The sequence below is a fragment of the Mus musculus genome, chromosome 11 (genome assembly GCF_000001635.26).
Source record: "Mus musculus strain C57BL/6J chromosome 11, GRCm38.p6 C57BL/6J".
Classification (NCBI taxonomy): Eukaryota; Metazoa; Chordata; class Mammalia; order Rodentia; family Muridae; genus Mus; species Mus musculus.
Window position 1 is genome coordinate 11,886,575 of NC_000077.6, and position 18,879 is coordinate 11,905,453.

An 18,879-nucleotide genomic window follows, 5' to 3' on the forward strand; every position below is an offset into this window, starting at 1 on the left:
TTTTTTTTTTTTTTTCTGGCTGTAGAGGCCACTCCCTCACATGATCTTGCTGCATTTCTGCCCTATGGTTCACAAGCTTCCCTTTATCAAGTGGAAAGCCTGCCGCCGGTCTGTAACTACCCACCATTTCCTTTTCAGTCTTGAGAAGTAGCCTGCACTAACTACAGATCTTCTAAAAGTCAGAGCCAGGGAATATGGAGACAGCACTCAGAGCTCAAGTGTATGCTCATGTCTGATTTGGGTTTATCTTTGGGTAGCATGTGTTTCTGGCCACTGGTCAGGCAGGAAAGAAAGAGAAAAAAAAAGATCAGGATCCCACGGTCTCCTTCTCAGGGACATCCTAGTGACCTAAGGACCTTCCACTAGATGTCTTGTCACCTGTCAATAACAGTATAACCGAACCACTCCACTGAACCAGAGTACCCTGTTAGCAAGGTCCCGTTTTAGCGGAATTCAGGCTCTGGCTCCTACTACCACTGAACTAGCATGAGCTCTAAGCATCTTAACAGATGTTGCAAATGCCCATTGCCTGACAACCGCTAGAAAAGTGTCCTAAAGCGGCATCAGAACTTGAGGCCTGATCATCCCCTGAGCCTCAGGCACAGTCATGATGCCCAAATGCCTCCCAGGGCATATAATATACTGGCTTCTGAGGCACATTCGTTGGTAAGAGGCCACGTTCATTACGAAGGAAAACAAGAAGCCTAGACAGCACTTGTTGAGATGTAACCATAGCCAGTCTTTCACATTAGCCCATTTATGCCACGGCAGAAGACATGGCAAACCAGGTGGCTTACACCCCACAAACAATGGTTTTATAAAGTTGCAGGCGCTAGGATTCTGAAATCACATTGGCTTTCAGGCGAGGTGCCTATCCCAGGCTCACACTATTGGCTTCTTGCAGTGTCCATGGAGAAAGGAATGAGGGTTCACCGCATTCCCATCTTCCAGAGCAAAGCACCCACAAGGTCTCACTTCCTATAACCACCATGTCCTGTAGTAAAATGGGACATATGAGCTTGGAAGTATAGAAACCACAGTCCTTTGAACTCCATTTCCAACATGTGAGATACCCACAGTTCCACACTCCACACTCCACACAGAACTGTAATGATGCTCAGGATGCTCACAGTGTGCCAGTTCTCCCTACCCTTGCCCTTCTGCAGATGAGAAAGGGGCCACTGATTCCTTCCTATTTCCTCTTTTGTAACCATGAAGCATCTAAATATTTTCTTGGCTGACAGTGTATAGAGTTTAAGTAATGATTTTCAGCTCTGTTCTCCTGGGGAAATACTATTTCTAATCATATCACCATGCTGTGACCCAAGCTATAGAAAACTAGAAAAAAAATCATGACATTTGTGACGTTAAAAGAAAAAAAGATAACATTTGGGACTGAGAGATCACTTTTCTTTTCTTTTTTTTTTTTTTTCTGTTTGTATTTGACTTTCTCCATATGCCTATCTGAAAAATCAGAGCATAGCCAATAGTTTACCAAGTCTCACAGTTCACTTGCCTTTCCTGTAGGCTAGAGACCCCCTCAGTCTGTGTTCTAGTGACTGCCTCTCCGTAATAGTCTCATATTGGTTTATTGTCTTTGCAAACACTGACACCTGGCACTGTGGGTTTATTTGGTGCCCTTTGGTACCCGCTTCTGATAGTCTCAATTTTCTCTCAAGAATGAGGTCAATGGTAAACACTGACTTCTCAATTCGTCAGCACAGTTGCTGGTCTGTCACTGTGTTGCTAAGAACCCTGTATTTCAGACTCTTCCACATTCAGTTCTGAGAATACATTGACATTTGGTTGTCACATTATATTGTCCAAGAAACCAAACAAATAGGTATTTCCTAACCTTCTGTTAAGCACATGGTATTCACAGTATCTTACTTATCTAACCGTGTAAGGTGAGATAAGGATTATTATTACAGATGACCCGAGTCACAGAGCCAGCAAGTGTGGATGGGCGCAGTCTTCTCTCCTTCTGAAGCCAGCCTTTTCGCAATCAGCCCTTGACCTGGGTATCCCACCCTGTCTCTGTAGCCTGAGAGGCACAGGTGGACCCCAACAGCTCTCCTGCCAGGACTGATGGAGATGTTAGCTGCAACCCCGAGTACAGTTGCAGTGGTCCAGCCCTTGCCACTAGGTTTCTGCCACTCCTAACTCACAGGAGGACAGAAGAGTAGCTTCAGGAGGAGGACTAAGACACCAGGCTGCCTACTACCTTAGGTGCATCTCCATGGGAACAGGCTGGGCTAGCCTGCTGTCCTCTGTTCCCTCCATTTGCACATCAGCTCCGCAGAGCAGAGCTCCCTTCAGAAGGAAGAGAGTAGACAGGAAGCAACAGTTGGCTTGCATACGCTTGCATATATCAAAAGTGGTATATATACACGGGCCTGTCCCAGCAGAAAGGCAAACCTACTTCCTTACCACCTCATGCCACTCAGTCAGTGGGATTTTAACCTTCCCTATAAACCTGCTCTACTTGCCTATGAGGTACATCTGTGCCTCCTGAGGGCCTTCCTGCCAGAATGCCTAGGAACAAGAAAAGAAACTTAAGACTGTTCTAAAATACCAATGAGCAATCATTTCCTGGACACTTTCTCAAACCTAACACCAGACAGAAGATGAGTTTGCAAAAGTTCAGGGAGAAGTCTTCACGATAATCAACAGCCCCAAGAGAGGAAAACAAACAGAATTAGATCCCTGGACACTTCTTTGGCTATGTGAAGTTTTAAAGGAGAATGTAAATTTCCTTATCTCATTAGTACAATCCATGTGTAGAGGCCCACACACCATGTGTCCAGGGAAAAGAAAAGGATGCTGTCAGAGATGGCAAGGTCTTATTTCTCTGCAGACATTCAAATTCCCTGTCCCTGCTAGTTCTTCATTGTCCTGGGATACACTGATCTAGGATACTGCAGGCTCTGACTGCGCTTGCGGTGAGCCAGAGCAAAGTCTGTTTCTCTCTGGCACCCCTCAAAGTTCTAAAGGAGGCCAGCTTTCCTGAGATTGTCACCTTTACTTTGATCCTGTTTTTGGAGGAGAAACATAGTGTTTCCTAACAAGAAATTGTGTACAAGGAACTGAACTGGAAGTCTTTGAAGAAGAAAAAAAAAAAAAAAAAAAAAAAAAAAAAACAACTAAGAAGAAAACCCAGGTCATTTGACTAAAGTTACCTTGGAAACTGGAGCTAAGAGGATGTGGAGGGAAGAGTGCACCTTTCTACTTGTAGCTGCCTTGCTTGTTTATAACAGAGCTCCCAGATACTGAATATCCATTGTGTGCCCAGCCCTTTAGGAATGAGATTACTACAATGTGTCAGAGGATGCTGTTAGTCATCTGTCACCTGTAAAGGCACACCTAGGTGTGCAGTCCCAAAGCTGCCTCTTGCTTTCTATCTCACAGCTGCAGGAGTCTCCCGAAAGCCAGTCCACTCACTTGGTTATGTTGCCACGATAGTTCAAATAGCAAGGGTTAAAAAGCCATCAGAAGTTCCTAATTCTCTGCTGCACTCCTATAGAAATTACTCAAAACAGACAGGCAGAGACTGGTACCGAATTTCTCAGGAAGTTCCCTTAGCAGCCCTGTCACCTGTGCATGTTGGATGCTTAGCCTTCTCAACCAGCAGTATCTCTATCCTTAGAAAGACATCATGACCAAAATCAACCACAGACGCCCACTCCAGCCCCAGGGTCGTTGTCTACCAGCAGTGGGTGCTGGGGTCTGACCCTGAGCCATGTAGACAAAGAGATGTACTCACAGGCAGCTGGAGTCGCCTCCTCTCTATTCGCTCTCTTGCTCTCTCTCTCTCCTTGGTGACAGTTAAAAGACACAGAGGATGCGATTGCCATTTATGTAGACAAAGTGTCCGCCTCCCGAAGCCAATCAGCAGCTTTCTCTGCATTATTTACCCAGAGCTTCGGCTCCCTCTCCCTGTATGCCTCCTGCTCCACAGGATGGAGCCCAGCAGAGCAGAGGGAACAATGGGGCCTGGAGAGAGGCCCAGAAGTGGGTCCTGGGTTCCCTGTCACTGTGTGGAACCCAGACTAAAGACCAGGGCTCCTAATGGCTCCTGGCAACTCAAAACCCAGGTTTCATTCTAGGGGCGAATCCTGGCTCAGGCCCTGCTTCATCCATCCGCAGGGATTCCATCCACTGGAATTCTGATACAGGGGCTGTGAGGGACTGAGAATGCCAAACCTAAATCTCACTCAACTCCTTCAAAATACAATACTGGTTCCTTTGGCCAATCACCATCCAAACCATGTTGGGCTCTATACACTTTTACCCACTGGATAGGAATGAGAAAAGGCAGACCATGCATTCTGCTAATCAGTGGGGCTTACGGGTCTAAATTTGTTTTCTTTTGAAAGGGTACACATTACCAGGTGAATCTAGAACAAAGGCTTTGGCCATACAGAGAAGGAAGGGTGGAAGAAGGGCTGACTTTAAACAGCAACACCATGCAGAAGCCTCTATCAGAACCAGAGGCATACATGCACAGAGAATACATACAAACACTGACAGAAAACGTGTTATGTACAGAGAATGCACACATGTATAGAGAATGAACACACACATGTGTACAGCACACATAGACATACCGAGTATTCACACATGCAGAGAGAGCAGATTATGTACAGAAAACATATACACATAAACAGAGAGTGCACACATATGCATAGAGGGTACCCACACGTTTATAGATGTCATATCCATGTACAGAGTGCACACACACATGAACATAGTATACATACATGCAAAGAGAGCAGACACATGTACAAAAAGTATACACACACAAACAGCACACACATATGCATAGAGGGTACACACTTGTGTACATGGGGCACACACAAACAGATGGCACACACATGCAGAGTACACACACACATTAATAGAGACACATCCATATGCAGAGAGCACACACATGGATAGTCAATAAACACATGTAGAGAGCACACACACATGCATAGAAGGTACCCACCCATGCACAGAGGACACACACCTATGAACAGATAATGAACACACTCATGTACATAGAGCACACATATGCAGAAAGGCACACACACGCACACAGGAAACACACACACAGGTACACACAAATGTGAATGCATGTCTGTACATACATCAACACAAATGTATGCATGCAGTCACTGTGCTCATGTATATGCACACATAAAATGCACATGTATCCAGGCATATACATATACTGACATATACACAAACACAGATGCATATATAATATACACACAACATTGTTCAGAGTTGAGTCAGGAGTACAGTCCAAAGTCAGGAATTCTCCATGATGTGGCCCCAGCAGGATCTCTTCAAAGGCACCTTTGAGACAGTGGAAGTGGCTTCCAGGACAGTAGAATGCACAGAGCACAGGCACAGGCAGCTCCCTCCACTACCATTGCAAACAGCAGCCATATGCACAGTGGAGGAGGTAAGGAGATTAGGTCTATCTGCACAGATGGAGCACCCCAGCAACTGGGACCATCACCAGGGGTTGGGGAGGGAGCCTTGTTGAATGAGCAGGAGGCTGACAACACCTCCCCTTGCAACACACACACACACATACACACACACACACACACACACACACACACACACACACACCTTCCAGATAACCTAGAAAACTAGAGAAAGCCTCAGTGAGGTGGGGAAGGCTGTCATGAAGCCGAAACAATATGCCCATATTCTTATGAGGAAAAGGAGTCTCCAGCACCAATTTACAGATGGGAAAATAACACCTCAGAGAGATTGGGGTACTTACTGAAGATCACACAGCCGCAGACAGACATTTGAGGACATAGGCATGTTTAACCTAATTTAAATACTATTCAATGCAGACATATACGGAAGTACTACCTCCAAATTATATAAAATGTTTCTTTTTTCTTCTTCTTTTTTAAAAGATTTATTTATTATTATAAATAAGTACACTGTCGCTGTCTTCAGACACACACCAGAAGAGGGAGTCAGATCTCATTACAGATGGTCGTGAGCCACTATGTAGTTGTGGTTGCTGGGATTTGGACTCAGGACCTTTGGAAGAGCAGTCAGTGCTCTTACCTGCTGAGCCCTCTTGCCAGCCTGAATGATTCTATTAAAAAAAAAGAAATCAGTCAACAAAATAAGGCAGGTGATGGCATAGCCTGGGAAAAGGTTGGGGACACCTAGGCATCACAGGGGGATCGTGCTTGGTGAAAGTGAGCCTTCTGAGCTTTAAAGTAGTGTGTGGGTGTGTCTCAGGCTCATGTGTAGAAATTCTTATTGACATTTCTCAGGGAGTAAATTGCAGGTTGGACGGGCAAGAATGAGAATACATAGATGTAAGATTTTTTTTTTTTTTAAGATTAGAAAGGGAAAGACATGGGGTGACAGGGAAAGCCACTGAGGTCAGGCCAGCAGGTCCCAGATCTTGTACCGGGATCTGTTTTCAGCGCCTGGGAGGGGGAACTCACAGTTTTTGCATAACATCGAAGCAGACAGATCAGTGTTTACAACAGAAGCAAACCAAGAGGAACGGATCTAACAAGAGCCGGCAAAAGCTCTGCCGGGTTCTGGGGAGACACAAGGGAAGATGAGACTAAATGGAAATAAGCCAGCTTGGAGTAGGATCAGCCAGGGTTATAAATACTTGAATTCTTCTCTAACAGGTGAACAGACTCAGCGCCACTGTAATAAAAATCCAACACATGTTTCACTCTGAAATAGAAATGGAAAAGCAGAAGCCCAAGAAAGACCAGTGAAGTTCAGAGACGAAAGAGCATGGGAGTGCAAATAGCCTTGTGTGTACTTAAGCAGAATAAAGATTCCAGAAGGGGTGAAAAAAAAGGCCCCAGTGTGGAAAATTGACAGGTGCACATTGCAGACCAAAATGGAACGGGTGGGGTGCTAGATGCCACCACAACTGTGCTCTACTTGGAAGGACACAAAGCTGGATTCTCTCCTCACTCCATTCTGACCTGTAGGGGCAAGCTTCTAAAAGAAACCAAGACGCATGACTTTCATGATATTGGAGCAGAAGGATTTCCTAAACGATTTGCTTTTTCAGCTAGCCATAAAAGATAGACAGATTGGATTTTTTTTTTCTTACTAGTACTTCAAACTACAGAAGCTAGAAACTAGAGGGAAGCTTTGAGAAGCATCTTGCTAACTATGGGTGAGCAGTTTTGAAATAAATAAAAATTAAAATAAGAAAAAAGCTGGGTAGTGGTGGAACACACCTTTAATCCCAGCACTTGGCAAGTGGAGGCAGAAGGATCTCAGAGTTTGAGGCTAGCCTGGTCTACAGAATGTTCCAGGACAAGCGTTTGTGAGACATGGAATTCAGGATTCTCATGGGCATGTGAATATGTCTTTGTGGTTGGTAGTCAGAGAAAGGAACTGTTTATGATTAACAGATAGGGTTGAGTCAGCATGTTATAGGGCAACCCTTGTCCTGGCACTTATCTTTAAAGTTTTAATATCATGTTTATTAATTTAGGTGGATTTCCAGGTCAACAGTCATACCTTCTCAGAGTGTGCCAATTTGACTTTCTTCTGGTCTTTATGGGGGACCCAGATACATCTGGCTGTGGGGCTCTCACACACAGCAGCCACTGCTGTTGAACAAATAACTGCTCAATCTATTTTACAAGCTAAAATAGATTGTTTATAAACTGAAGCCTTTCCCCGTCAAAAACAATGCTAGTGTAAAACTATAATTGAACTATAATTGAAAACTATTATATATGAAGAAGGGAAAAAAAGTCTTTGTTTTCACTCCTTTGTAATAGTGATACACTTTTTACTTTTTAAGATGTGGCTACCAGAACACCTAAAATTTCAGATTACTCAGGCACCTGACCCCGAAAATTCTTACTCCTAAAGAATATTGAAAAACCTTTACTTTAGGACAATATTGATTAGAAGCAGTTAGCAAGTAACCTGGTCCTATTGACATTGAAAGGAATGCTCCTAACATTTTGCTATTAATTATAACTGGGAATTCAGTATTGGGTTTTCTTCTGTTCTTCTTCTTATAATAAATGCTTAAGTGAATCAACCTGGGAGATTTCAAAACTGTTGATGTGATGACTGACAGGTAGTTTGGATCTGGAGTGACCCAGAGGACATGGGACGAGCCCCAGACACCCCCCCCCCCCATTCCCCCCACAGTCCCACATCATAAATGGTGTTATTTGGAGGCGGTGGAAGCTTAAGGGTTGGATCTACCTGAACCTTGGTCACTGATAACATGAATGGGATATTGGGGCCGCAGTCTCTTCCTCTTTCTTTCACTTATACTTGACTATGATGTAAAGGGGTTAGATTTCAGGGATGCTCTGTTTGCTAGATGCAAGGTCCCATATATGAGTAGAGGATCCTCAACTGTGAATTTGCTGTGTGTCAGAAATGTTTTTAATATTACATCTCACTGAGCAAGCACGTGCTTCTTCTTGCCGTTATCCTGAACAGTATAGTACTGTGAAAAACACTTAATGTCAATCGGGAGCTTCTAGCCACCTTTGAGTATTGAGTTCTTGAATAAACGACACTCCGGGTCTTTAATTTATAACAAGCCTTAATCAGCACTAGAGCTGAGCAGATGTCTATCCTCTATGCTATTATGTTTATTTTCCTGTCAATAACCCCCCTATATGATTTACTGTGTTTTGTCTGGGCTGCTCGTAGCTCCAATTACCCACTCCTTGTGGCCATTATTTTTACATTCTTACCCCATCTCCCCTCTCTTCAACTTCCTTTCTCTCCTCGTGGTCTCCTCAGACCCCAAGCCCAGAAACCCCAAACCCTGCCTATGTCTCTTCTGCCCAGCTATTGGTTGTCGGCACCATTATTTAACCAATAGTTTTAAGTTAGGGAGCAAGGTCACATTGCACGTGTGGATTCTCTGCTTCCCAGGAGCAACCAGGCCTTGGAGGCGAGTATTTATCATTACAAAACTTATCAAAAGATCAAACCTCAACAGCAAGTCTAGTGGCAATTTTAGAATTTTGGTTTCTTTAAAATAACACAGAAATATTATAAGAATATGTTTTTGTTTTAATCTTAGATATAGGCTATCAGCTTGTTCACAGCAGCTAAGGTTTGCTTCCTGTTTTAAGCAGAAGTGTGATTTTTGCTAGCGGCAGATAGTTTCTAGGATTGTGTGACATTTGGAATTGTGGGGACTTTTCAGAAGGTATGTACATGTTAGGGCTCTGCTGGTAGGGTAGGTTGTTGTTTGTTGGTTGGTTTTGATAGTTCACAGTTTATTCATGTACAAAGAAGAAACAACAGGAAGAAATTAGATATCCTGAGGGCAAAGATCAAACTTTCCCCAAGGAGCTCAACCCAGCTAATCAGTTAGAGGTAGTATGTTGACCTATGGTTGCCCCTTTCCCTTCTATCCTTTTTTCTATCTTGTCTAGTATTCGGGAGCTGAAATGGTGGGGAAAGGGTGAAGAAGGGTAGAAGAAAAAGAACCCACAAAATAGCAAATTCTGGCTACTATAGAGTACTAACAACTGTTCACACTGTATTATATAATATCTAGACATGATTCACAGGTATGGGAAGCACTATCTGTTGAAAGCCAAACAGGCCACTTTAAAAAAATATTTATTGATTTTTTGTTTTGTTTTTGTTTTTGTTTTTTGTTTTTTGTTTTTTGTTTTTTTTTTTTGAGACAGGGTTTCTCTGTATAGCCCTGGCTGTCCTGGAGCTCACTTTGTAGACCAGGCTGGCCTCAAACTCAGAAATCTGCCTGCCTTTGCCTCCAGATTGCCACCACGTCCAGCTGATTTTTTTTTTTTTTTTTTATGTATATGAATACACTGGCCGGGCAGTGGTGGCGCACGTCTTTTATCCCAGCACTTGGGAGGCAGAGGTAGGTGGATTTCTGAGTTCGAGGCCAGCCTGGTCTACAGAGTGAGTTCCAGGACAGCCAGAGCTATACAGAGAAACCCTGTCTGAAAGAGAGAGAGAGAGAGGGAGAGGGAGAGAGAGAGAGAGAAATGAATACACTATAGTTCATCTTCAGACTGTAGCTGCCTTCAGACACACCAGAAGAGAGCATTGGACCCAATTAAAGATGATTATGAGCCACCAAAGGGTAGCTAGGAATTGAACTCAAGACCTCTTGGAAGAGCAGTCAGTCCTCTTAACCACTGAACCATCTTTGCAACCTAAGTAGACCACTTTTAAAAAGGCACTTGAAAAATTCATGGGTGTTGATTTTTGCAGGGTTACAGGATCCATCCCTCATGAGTACAGAAACAGTGATATTTAGTAAAGATATGTTGGAATTTTTCGGTCTAGTGGCATATTTTTAATTTCTCCCAATAATCGTATTAATATCTCTTGTGCATGTTTGAACTTCTATGTGTATAGAATTGTATTATATGCTTCCCCCAACATAATATTTTTATTATTTAGTTGGGAATTTCAAACACACACCCCAATCACACTCCCTCTCATTCCTCACAGGTCCACCTTCCCACCCTTGTCCTCTCCCCCATAAAGCAAGCAAGTAAACAAACAAAAACCCCACTTGTATTGCCCATATACTCACTGGAGAAAGACCAAAATCCCGGTGGCCAGTCCTTTAAAGAAAGCTGAGTCTTTACACGCACACACACACACACACACACACACACTCTCTCTCTCTCTCTCTCTCTCTGTCTCTCTCTCTCTCTCACACACACACACACACACACACACACACACACACACACACACCTGCCAGAGGTTGTCAACTGTGAAGAGTTACGCTTTAACCAGCATCTTTATCACAGTTTTTAAGGACTCTTTTCAATAGCTTCCTATACGAACTGTTCCTTGAAGGAGTAAAATGTCATTTAATTTCAGTAATACACTAAAATTATTGAGTTGATTACTCAAATAACTTTCTTCAAATGTGACCATCTTTTCTTCCTCAGCCTTCTCCCGAGCGTCTTCCAGGCAAGGGTCCTTCTAAGGTAGGTCAGAGTTCTGTGAGGGGATTTTCTCAGATCTGGGAGCATGAGCACGGATTTAATTTTCACTGGAACCTTGCAAAGTAGGTTCTATTAAAACTGCCATTTCCCAGATGAGCAGGCTTAGGGAATGAAGCGACTAATGCCACTTTGTTGCGCATGGTCTTGTGAAGGGGAAGCCCTGTCTCCTTTATCTGCTACTAAACTTTCTCCCTGAAGTCATGTGTCACCACTGCATGGGTGTTCCCGCCCTGCCTGTATGTACGCACACATGTGCAACCAACTACGCAACTGCAATAGAACCGAAAAGTTTGCCAAGACTTCAGCAAAGAGGAAGCCTTTTGTTATCAACAATCCCTGTTCTCAAGAGAGCCGTCCTTTCAGCACACATTCAGTATTGTGGAGCCCAAGAGTCACAATAGGAATGGTGCCTTTTCAGCAACTAGTGTCCAACAAAATATACTACTTACTTGCTTGGAATTTGGATTCTTCACAGGTCCACTCTGTTGTCGGGATTGTCCAGCTCTGCGAACTGAAGAGGAGGTGGCGACACAACTGTGAACTTGGTGCTTGGGCAACTTACTCTCATCGATGCTTTGAACTGACCCATTTCTTTGTCCTTACATTTTAGCCTTGTATTCTGGTTAAACATTAATTTCTGCTGGTATAAAGGTCAAGGCGTGTAGCCCTTCTTTGGGCTCCTAAGAAATCTCACCCAGTGAGCTTGATTCACAACAAGCCCTGACAGCTTGGCTCTTTCTTACTTCATAACTCTACCATCTAATGCTTTCTCACACAGTCCTGATTTCATACACTTAGTGTTAGCCCTACTAAGTGATTTCATAACTCCAACCCCTGTGTTGGGCAAAGGCTGTCTTATTGAAGATCTGTCCAGAGCCTTTAAATTGATCATGGGGTCTCTAGGGCCAGACAATGGGCAGAATCCACCTGCTAGCCTTCTTTCCCAACCCACTGACACTTGTGATACAGAAGACCATATAGTGGATGAGATTTTGATTAACTTCAGGAAAGCCAAGGCTAACAGTTTCATTGGAGCATAAAGGAGAGCCAAGGAAGTATCATTAAGAAGGCACATAGGAAAAGCCCACAGAGCACTAAGCACTCACCTTCGAGGCAGGTTGCCGATTTGGACCAGTGGGGACAAAGAACAGAGTCACTGTGAGCATGTGTATGGGCAATCTGAAAAAGGACTGAGTCGAGGCAGCTGAGGACAAAATGGCTGTCACCAGAGGTAGTTGCCCCAGGCTAGGGGATGGGGTGATCTGTGTTCCACAGGGGGAACAGGAAAGGTGGTGGGAGTGGGCTTGGATCCAAGGAACCATACTGTCAGAACTGAGGGACAATCTGCCTGACACCGAGGAGACTCCAGGTCCCTCCAAGAATATTTGGAGAAAAGAACGAAAAGGAAGCACTCCAAGCATCAGAGTACTCCAGAAAGCACTCCCCTTGCCTTCCCTATGTTTTAACCTTACTGTGACTCCAGTATGGAATCCAGACGCAAGAGGAAGTAGAGTGGAATTCTTTTTGTTTTCCTGAGGGAAGGGAAACATAGGGCTCCAGGAGGGAAGAATGTTGAGATAAGGAAGTTAGATAGGTTTGAGATATGCTTGTTCGAATGTGTGTCACACACACACACACACACACACACACACACACACACACACACACACATACACATACACATACACATACACATACACATACACATACACATACATATACATATACATATAGGCATGTGCACACACATACCAGGAAGCTTCAGGGAAAGGGGAAAACCACAGAGATGGGCTTCTTGGGTATGTAACCCAAAGGTGGAAGATTTAGTTATGGAGTAACAGAACATGGCCTATGAGACCAGCTTTGGCTCAGGAGAGATGGAAGACACTAAGCATTCACTTTGGGAATTAAATTTCCGATGTTCTCTTCTTATCTGAGAGTAAATATCCGCTTGGCCTTTCAGTATATGAGCTTCACGTTCAGAAGAGGTGTCTGGACAGGAAATAACATTATGAGCAGAAATATAACATTATGTGACAGGAAATAATAAGAAGCACACAGCTTTAGCAATATGAACAGGAACATTAAGAACATATCATTTATTAAAAAGTTTCACCCCAAAATAATATTCTCAGCAATATTATGTTATTCACATAACAAGAGAGTTGCTTAAATGTACATGTAGCCTCAGTTCTGAGGGGCCTGGAAATAGGAGATCACTGAGACAGTCTGAGTAAGAAAGTTCCAGAATGAGAAGCTCTGCCATCTAAGGACAGAAGACAGGTGTCACAGCTAAAGTAGAGAGAGAAACGTTACCCTCTTCTTCCATGTGTTCTGCTCTTGCTATCAATGTCATGGGTTGTGTGACACCTTGATGAGGGTAGGCACTCCTTATTTATTAGTACATTGTATTCTTTTACAATTTCATATATGGACCCTATGTATGTGATTCCCCTCCCAGCTAACTCTCTCCTACAGATCTCTTTCCCTTTTTCGATGTGTTGGTTTTGTTTAGTGTTCCATGGGTTTAATCAGGGACATTTGTATCATCCTGAGTTTGGAACCAAACATCAGAGCCTGGCCTTGCAGTAGGCATACAACTAGATAGCATGTTTTCCTCTCTCAGAATCTCTGATTTCTAATAGACCAGCAGACTCTGTGCTAGGGTCACAAGAATTTCCCCCTCTCCAGACTGATTGTTAGACAGCCCAGCTTCCATAGACCCAATTCTAGTATACACAGCTGCTATGAGTTCTTGGCTGTCATGGCTGTATCGTGCTTAGAAAATTGTACTTTGTAACCTTTCCCCCCTTCTCTGGCCTTTTCTGGTCTTCCCGTCTCTTTCCATGCACTGTTCCCTATACCTTAAAGAGGTGGCCTAAATGTGTCATCCAAGGCTGAGCCCTCAACAGTCCTTTATTCTCAGTGTCTTGTGCAACCCCGGGTCTTTGCATTTACCTCAGTTCTCTGCAAGGAAAGGTTTCTCCATTTGAGACAGAGAGAATCAATCGTGTCTCTGTGGGTATAAACAGATACTATGTCCATTGATCTAAGCAGCCATCTTATGTTACGATGCCACAAGGTCTAAGACCTCTTTAGTCATGGGTTAGGATCAGGTTTACAGTATCAGGAATGGATTGCCACATGTATAGAAAGCCCCAAATCCACTTAGAGAGTGGTGGCTTTTACCTCCATAATAGCCATACTGTGAATTAAATGATGGACATATCTTGCCTGGCAGGTTTGTATTATAATTTGTTAAATTCTCAGATGGGTTAGATTCTTGGTGCTTTTACCAGCACAGTAGTTCTACATAGCACCATCTAAAACCATGAGAGCCAACCACAATGGAGGATTCTTCTAGACCAGCTCCAACTTGATTTCTCTACATCTTGCATCTGAGGTGTATGCTGTGTAAGGTCTCATAAAATAGTTCTGATGGAAAACTAAGACAAACTGAAAGAACCTGTGTTGTTTTGAGGGCCTTTGAGACTTCTCTCACCTATCTCTTGTAGAGGCGTCTCACACTTGGTTTCATGGGCCACGTCTTCTAGGACCTGCATTGTCTAGTCCTGTGGGATGTCTGTCTTCATATTCTCTTTTATGTTTTTATACTGTCGTATTAGCTAATGCGTTACTAAGCGGTTTTATCCTAGTTGACTCCCGGTTCTCTCCTCTTGCACCTCAGTACTCTACCTGTTTGAAACTTTCTATCCCCAGTATACTCCCTCTCTGCCCTCATTTAACCTACGTGGTACTGAGGCACTATCACTCCTTCCATGCTCTTTGTGCTTTCCTGGGTTCTCAAGGTGATGCTGGGTATTCATTTTTCAGTCTACATAGTCAAATGATAATTTGTTCCAGAAATACTTTCCCGGATACACTCAGAAATAATGCCGTACTAGATATCTGAGCATTGTCTTTGCAGGCACGCTGACACACAAAAATACCACGTTAGCACCACTGACAGGATGGAGAGTTTGAAGGGAGCTGTCTTGGCACTGTAAGATGTTCAGCCACATCTGGACTTTGTTCGTTAGATACCACTTATCATCATTGTGACAACCGTAAGTGTCTTCAAGCATTACTCACGTTGTCTGCTGGCAACATGATGATGTCTGAGAACTGTCTTTTGACCTTGCCATGACCTAGGGAAGCTGAAGGCAGCACATGCCGCTGTTCCTGAGAGGGGTTGGCTGGGCTCTGTGCCATCAGTGACAGCACAGTGTGTGTTACAGGAGCAAAGCTGTGAGTGCAGATTAACTGAGAGAGATGGTTCAGGGTAGAAGGGATGGGACCACCCTATAGTATCAACCCTGGCTGAATGCACAGACAAGGAGTGCCAAGGGTATCAAATCTGAGATGAGTGCAGCTGTGCCTGTGCAGTGGCACATGTGTGGGGGTCAGAGGACATCCTTGAATGTCAGTTCTTGCTTTCCATCTTCAGACAGGGTCTGTCTGTGTCTTTTGTTTGCTGATGTGTATGCCATGCTATCTGGCCTGCCAGCATCCAGGGATTCTCCTGTCCTTCCATCTTACAATTGGAACACTGGGATTGGTGCCTGGCAGACACGTCCTCACCAAGACATCTTCTCAGTGCTTGCACAGGGAAACTCAACTTTAATGAAGTCCATCTAATTTTTTTTTTCTTTTAGGGATTTTTCTTAGTTGTACTAAGGGGGAAAAATTGGCTTCAAACCCAAGGTCACTTGGATTTGCTTTTGGATTTTCTTCTAGGAGTTTTATAATTTTGTATTTAGACGTAAAGTTTGTGATACATTTGAAATAAAATTTGAAAAAAGAAAGGCCTCCGATGGATGTCTTTCCTGATTGGCTGATAGCATGCGGCTGTGCATTTGCCCTAGCTCTGCTGGATGAAAACGCCGCTTGCCTGTTTACATTGCCTTGACTCCTTTGTCAAGGACCAGCTGGCTATGTTAGTATGAGTGTGCTGGCCTTAGCTTACCAGTGGTCATATAATCAATTTGGAAGGTCTTAAGATCAGCATTTTTTTTAATAGAAAAGAAGGAATGTTGTACTTAATAGTGAGAATGTTATTCTCTGAAGCTTCAGTTTCAAGTATATACATTTATGTGCAGCCTTTGTCACAATATATAATGTCTTTCTTACTATAAAAAAAAAGCCCCAAACCCTCTATAAAGAGGTGATACCCCTCTTTATAGCTCTCTCTCTCTTCCTCCCTCCCTCCCCCCTCTCTCCCCTCTCTCTGTCTCATGCAGTCTAGGCTGGCCTGAACTCACTATAGAGCTGTAGTATGTAGGATCTTGCTACCTCTGTCTCTCAGGTGCCAGGATTCTAGGTGCTAGTTACCATGCACAGCCAAGAAGTGATCTCTTTCAATAGAAGTAGAGGGTTCCAATCTGAAAATTAGAATTAAACAGTAACTATAGAAAGCTAGAGAGAGTTGGGCGTGGTGGCACACGCCTTAATCCCAGTACTCAGAAGGCAGAGGCAGGCAGATTTCTGAGTTCGAGGCCAGCCTGATCTACAAAGTGAGTTCCAGGACAGATAGGGCTACACAGAGAAACCCTGTCTTGAAAAAAACCAAACCAAACCAAACTGAACCAGCCAACCAACCAAACAAACAAACAAAAAAAGAAAGCTAGAGAGGGCAACTCCCAAAGGCAGCCAGTTGCTCCTGCTATACTGAGTTACGCTGTATTTACATTCTCTAGCAATTGATAGCCTGTAGCTCTTCATCTGTGGGTGGGACATTTTGAAATTCCCCCATACAAGTTTGGGGGTTGACTGGTGGTCTCCTTTTGCTGGTGAGCAAATTTTTGAGAATTATGAGTTGTTAAGAATTTACTACCTTTCAGGCATTGTCGAAGTCCCTTGGCTTCTACCATCTTTCTTCTCCCTGTTTGAACTGTGCTAACCTGACCCAAGACGTTTCAGTGGAGAAGAATTTCAGTACGTGGCCTAGGGACAGGTTTTGTGGTATTTTGGTGAATGTGGCTGTTTTTTGCATTGTCTTAACAGTCTGCCTGAGGCTAAAGTGAAGAGATTTAGATTAATTGTTTTGAAAAAAGGAAGTCTCAAAACAGCCTGGTGTAAATTCTGTTGTGTGGTTACTAAAGTTCACTCTTTTTTTTTTTTTTTTTTTTTTTTTTTTTTTTTGAGACAGTGTTTCTCTGTATAGCCCTGGCTGTCCTGGAACTCACTTTGTAGACCAGGCAGGCTGGCCTCCAACTCAGAAATCCGCCTGCCTCTGCCTCCCGAGTGCTGGGATTAAAGGCGTGCGCCACCACTCCCGGCCAAAGTTCACTCTTATGAAGAGCATTTTAATGAAAAGGAACAAGCTGAGAAAGGAAAAATATAAAATATATGGTTAGAGTATTAAAGGGGCACCCAGAAGTAAAATTGAGTTGAATCCAGTGTTCAAAAATATTAAATTGAGCCAGGTGTGGTGGTGCATGCCTTCAATCCCAGCACTCGGGAGGCAGAGGCAGGTAGATTTCTGAGTTCGAGGCCAGCCTGCCTGGTCTACAAAATGAGTTCCAGGACAGCCAGGGCTATACAGAGAAACCCTGTCTCGAAAATCCAAAAAAGAAAAAAAAATATTAAATTGAATTAAGGGAGTAGTGACCTTGGAGAAAGATCTCACCCAGCTAAATTTAGGTTTAGATTTGGTAACATAAACCTTGAATCCCAGGGGGCAAAGACAAGCAGAACTCTGATTTCAAGGCCAGCCTAGAACAGAACAAGTTTTAGGTGAAGAAAAACTTAAATCCAGGCTGGTGGACCACACCTTTAATACCAGTGCTTAGGAGACAGGTATGCAGATCTCTGAGTTCAAAATCAGTCTACAGAGCAAGTTCCAGGACAGCCACAGTTAGGCAGTGAACGAGTTGGGAAACAGAATGCTAGTGATAATATAATAGAATGTGTGTGTGTGTGTGTGTGTGTGTGTGTGTGTGTGTGTGCGCGCGCGTGTATTCCAGCCCCAGCAAGCAGCACTTGGCAGCTTTGGCCACGTGGCTCTGGCTTTAGAGTCCAGAACAGAAGGGACTACAGGGACTATTGATGCTGGTTAGCTGGAGCTAAGAAATTAGAGGTAATTAAGAAGAGACCAGCATCACTGAGGTGAAATCTTCTAGGAAGTGTTTTCTGAGAGCACAAAGAAGCTGTGTTCTAGAGATAGCCAAGGTTATTCCTCCTGCTGCAGCTGGACTTGGTAATGTGTAAGAGTCACCCAGGTGGTCCTGGTTTTGAAGGCATGAAGGGGTCATGAAGAGCAGCTGAGGTTTAACACTGTAAGAGGCCATGGAAAGCCATTGGTGAAGGTGCAGCTGTAAGACTGGATGAGCCTTACGTCCAGGATGTCCCACTCACAGAAACAGAGACGGAGATCGATACAATAAGCATGAGTTTGGTGATCTGAAACGTCGGGGCGTCCTGCAATCAGGGCAGAGACGACCAGGAATCTCCTAGACACAAAACTATTTATACAGTTTAAGGGTAGGCCTTGGTAACAACGAGTTGGTTTAAACCCTTTGTTGACCGGAGGTGACCTTTTCATTCCTGCCTTTAGAAATGTTAACTAGCCTTTCCTTTCTCCTGAGATAAACGTATTTTCAAGGCCTTCCTTAAGCAGCATTGATGGCCCCAGGTGAGATCTTAGACTCAAGAAGAGAGAACTGAAACATCTTGGTCATTATCTGCCCCAGCCTTGCTTTCTTGTAAAAACTTGTTTTGCTGGGACATTCCGGGTAGAGGGTGTTCCTCACTACCTGCTAGCAGAAGGTCTCCAGCATGCTATTCTAACAAGGTCTTTCAGGTCATCTTATGTTCTCAAAGATCACACATTCCCACACAACCTCAGTTGCAGTTGAAGGCCCAGGACTGAAGGGATCATGCAAAGGAGTTG

General features: G+C 43.7%; 1 protein-coding gene across 3 annotated transcripts in view; it reads right to left on the minus strand.

The window, feature by feature from the left end:
- Nucleotides 1-11,570, minus strand: part of Ddc (dopa decarboxylase) — an 84,044-nt gene extending 72,474 nt beyond the window's left edge. The window contains exon 1 of one of the 3 annotated variants that reach the window (NM_001190448.1): nucleotides 11,438-11,570. The gene's annotated coding sequence lies outside the window, so the exon portion shown is untranslated. Of the gene's footprint in view, nucleotides 1-3,763; nucleotides 3,835-10,564; nucleotides 10,585-11,437 lie in introns of those variants that run through there. The other 2 variants (XM_006514489.2, NM_016672.4) reach the window with 2 other exon arrangements.
- Between the last annotated feature and the right edge of the window lie 7,309 nt (nucleotides 11,571-18,879).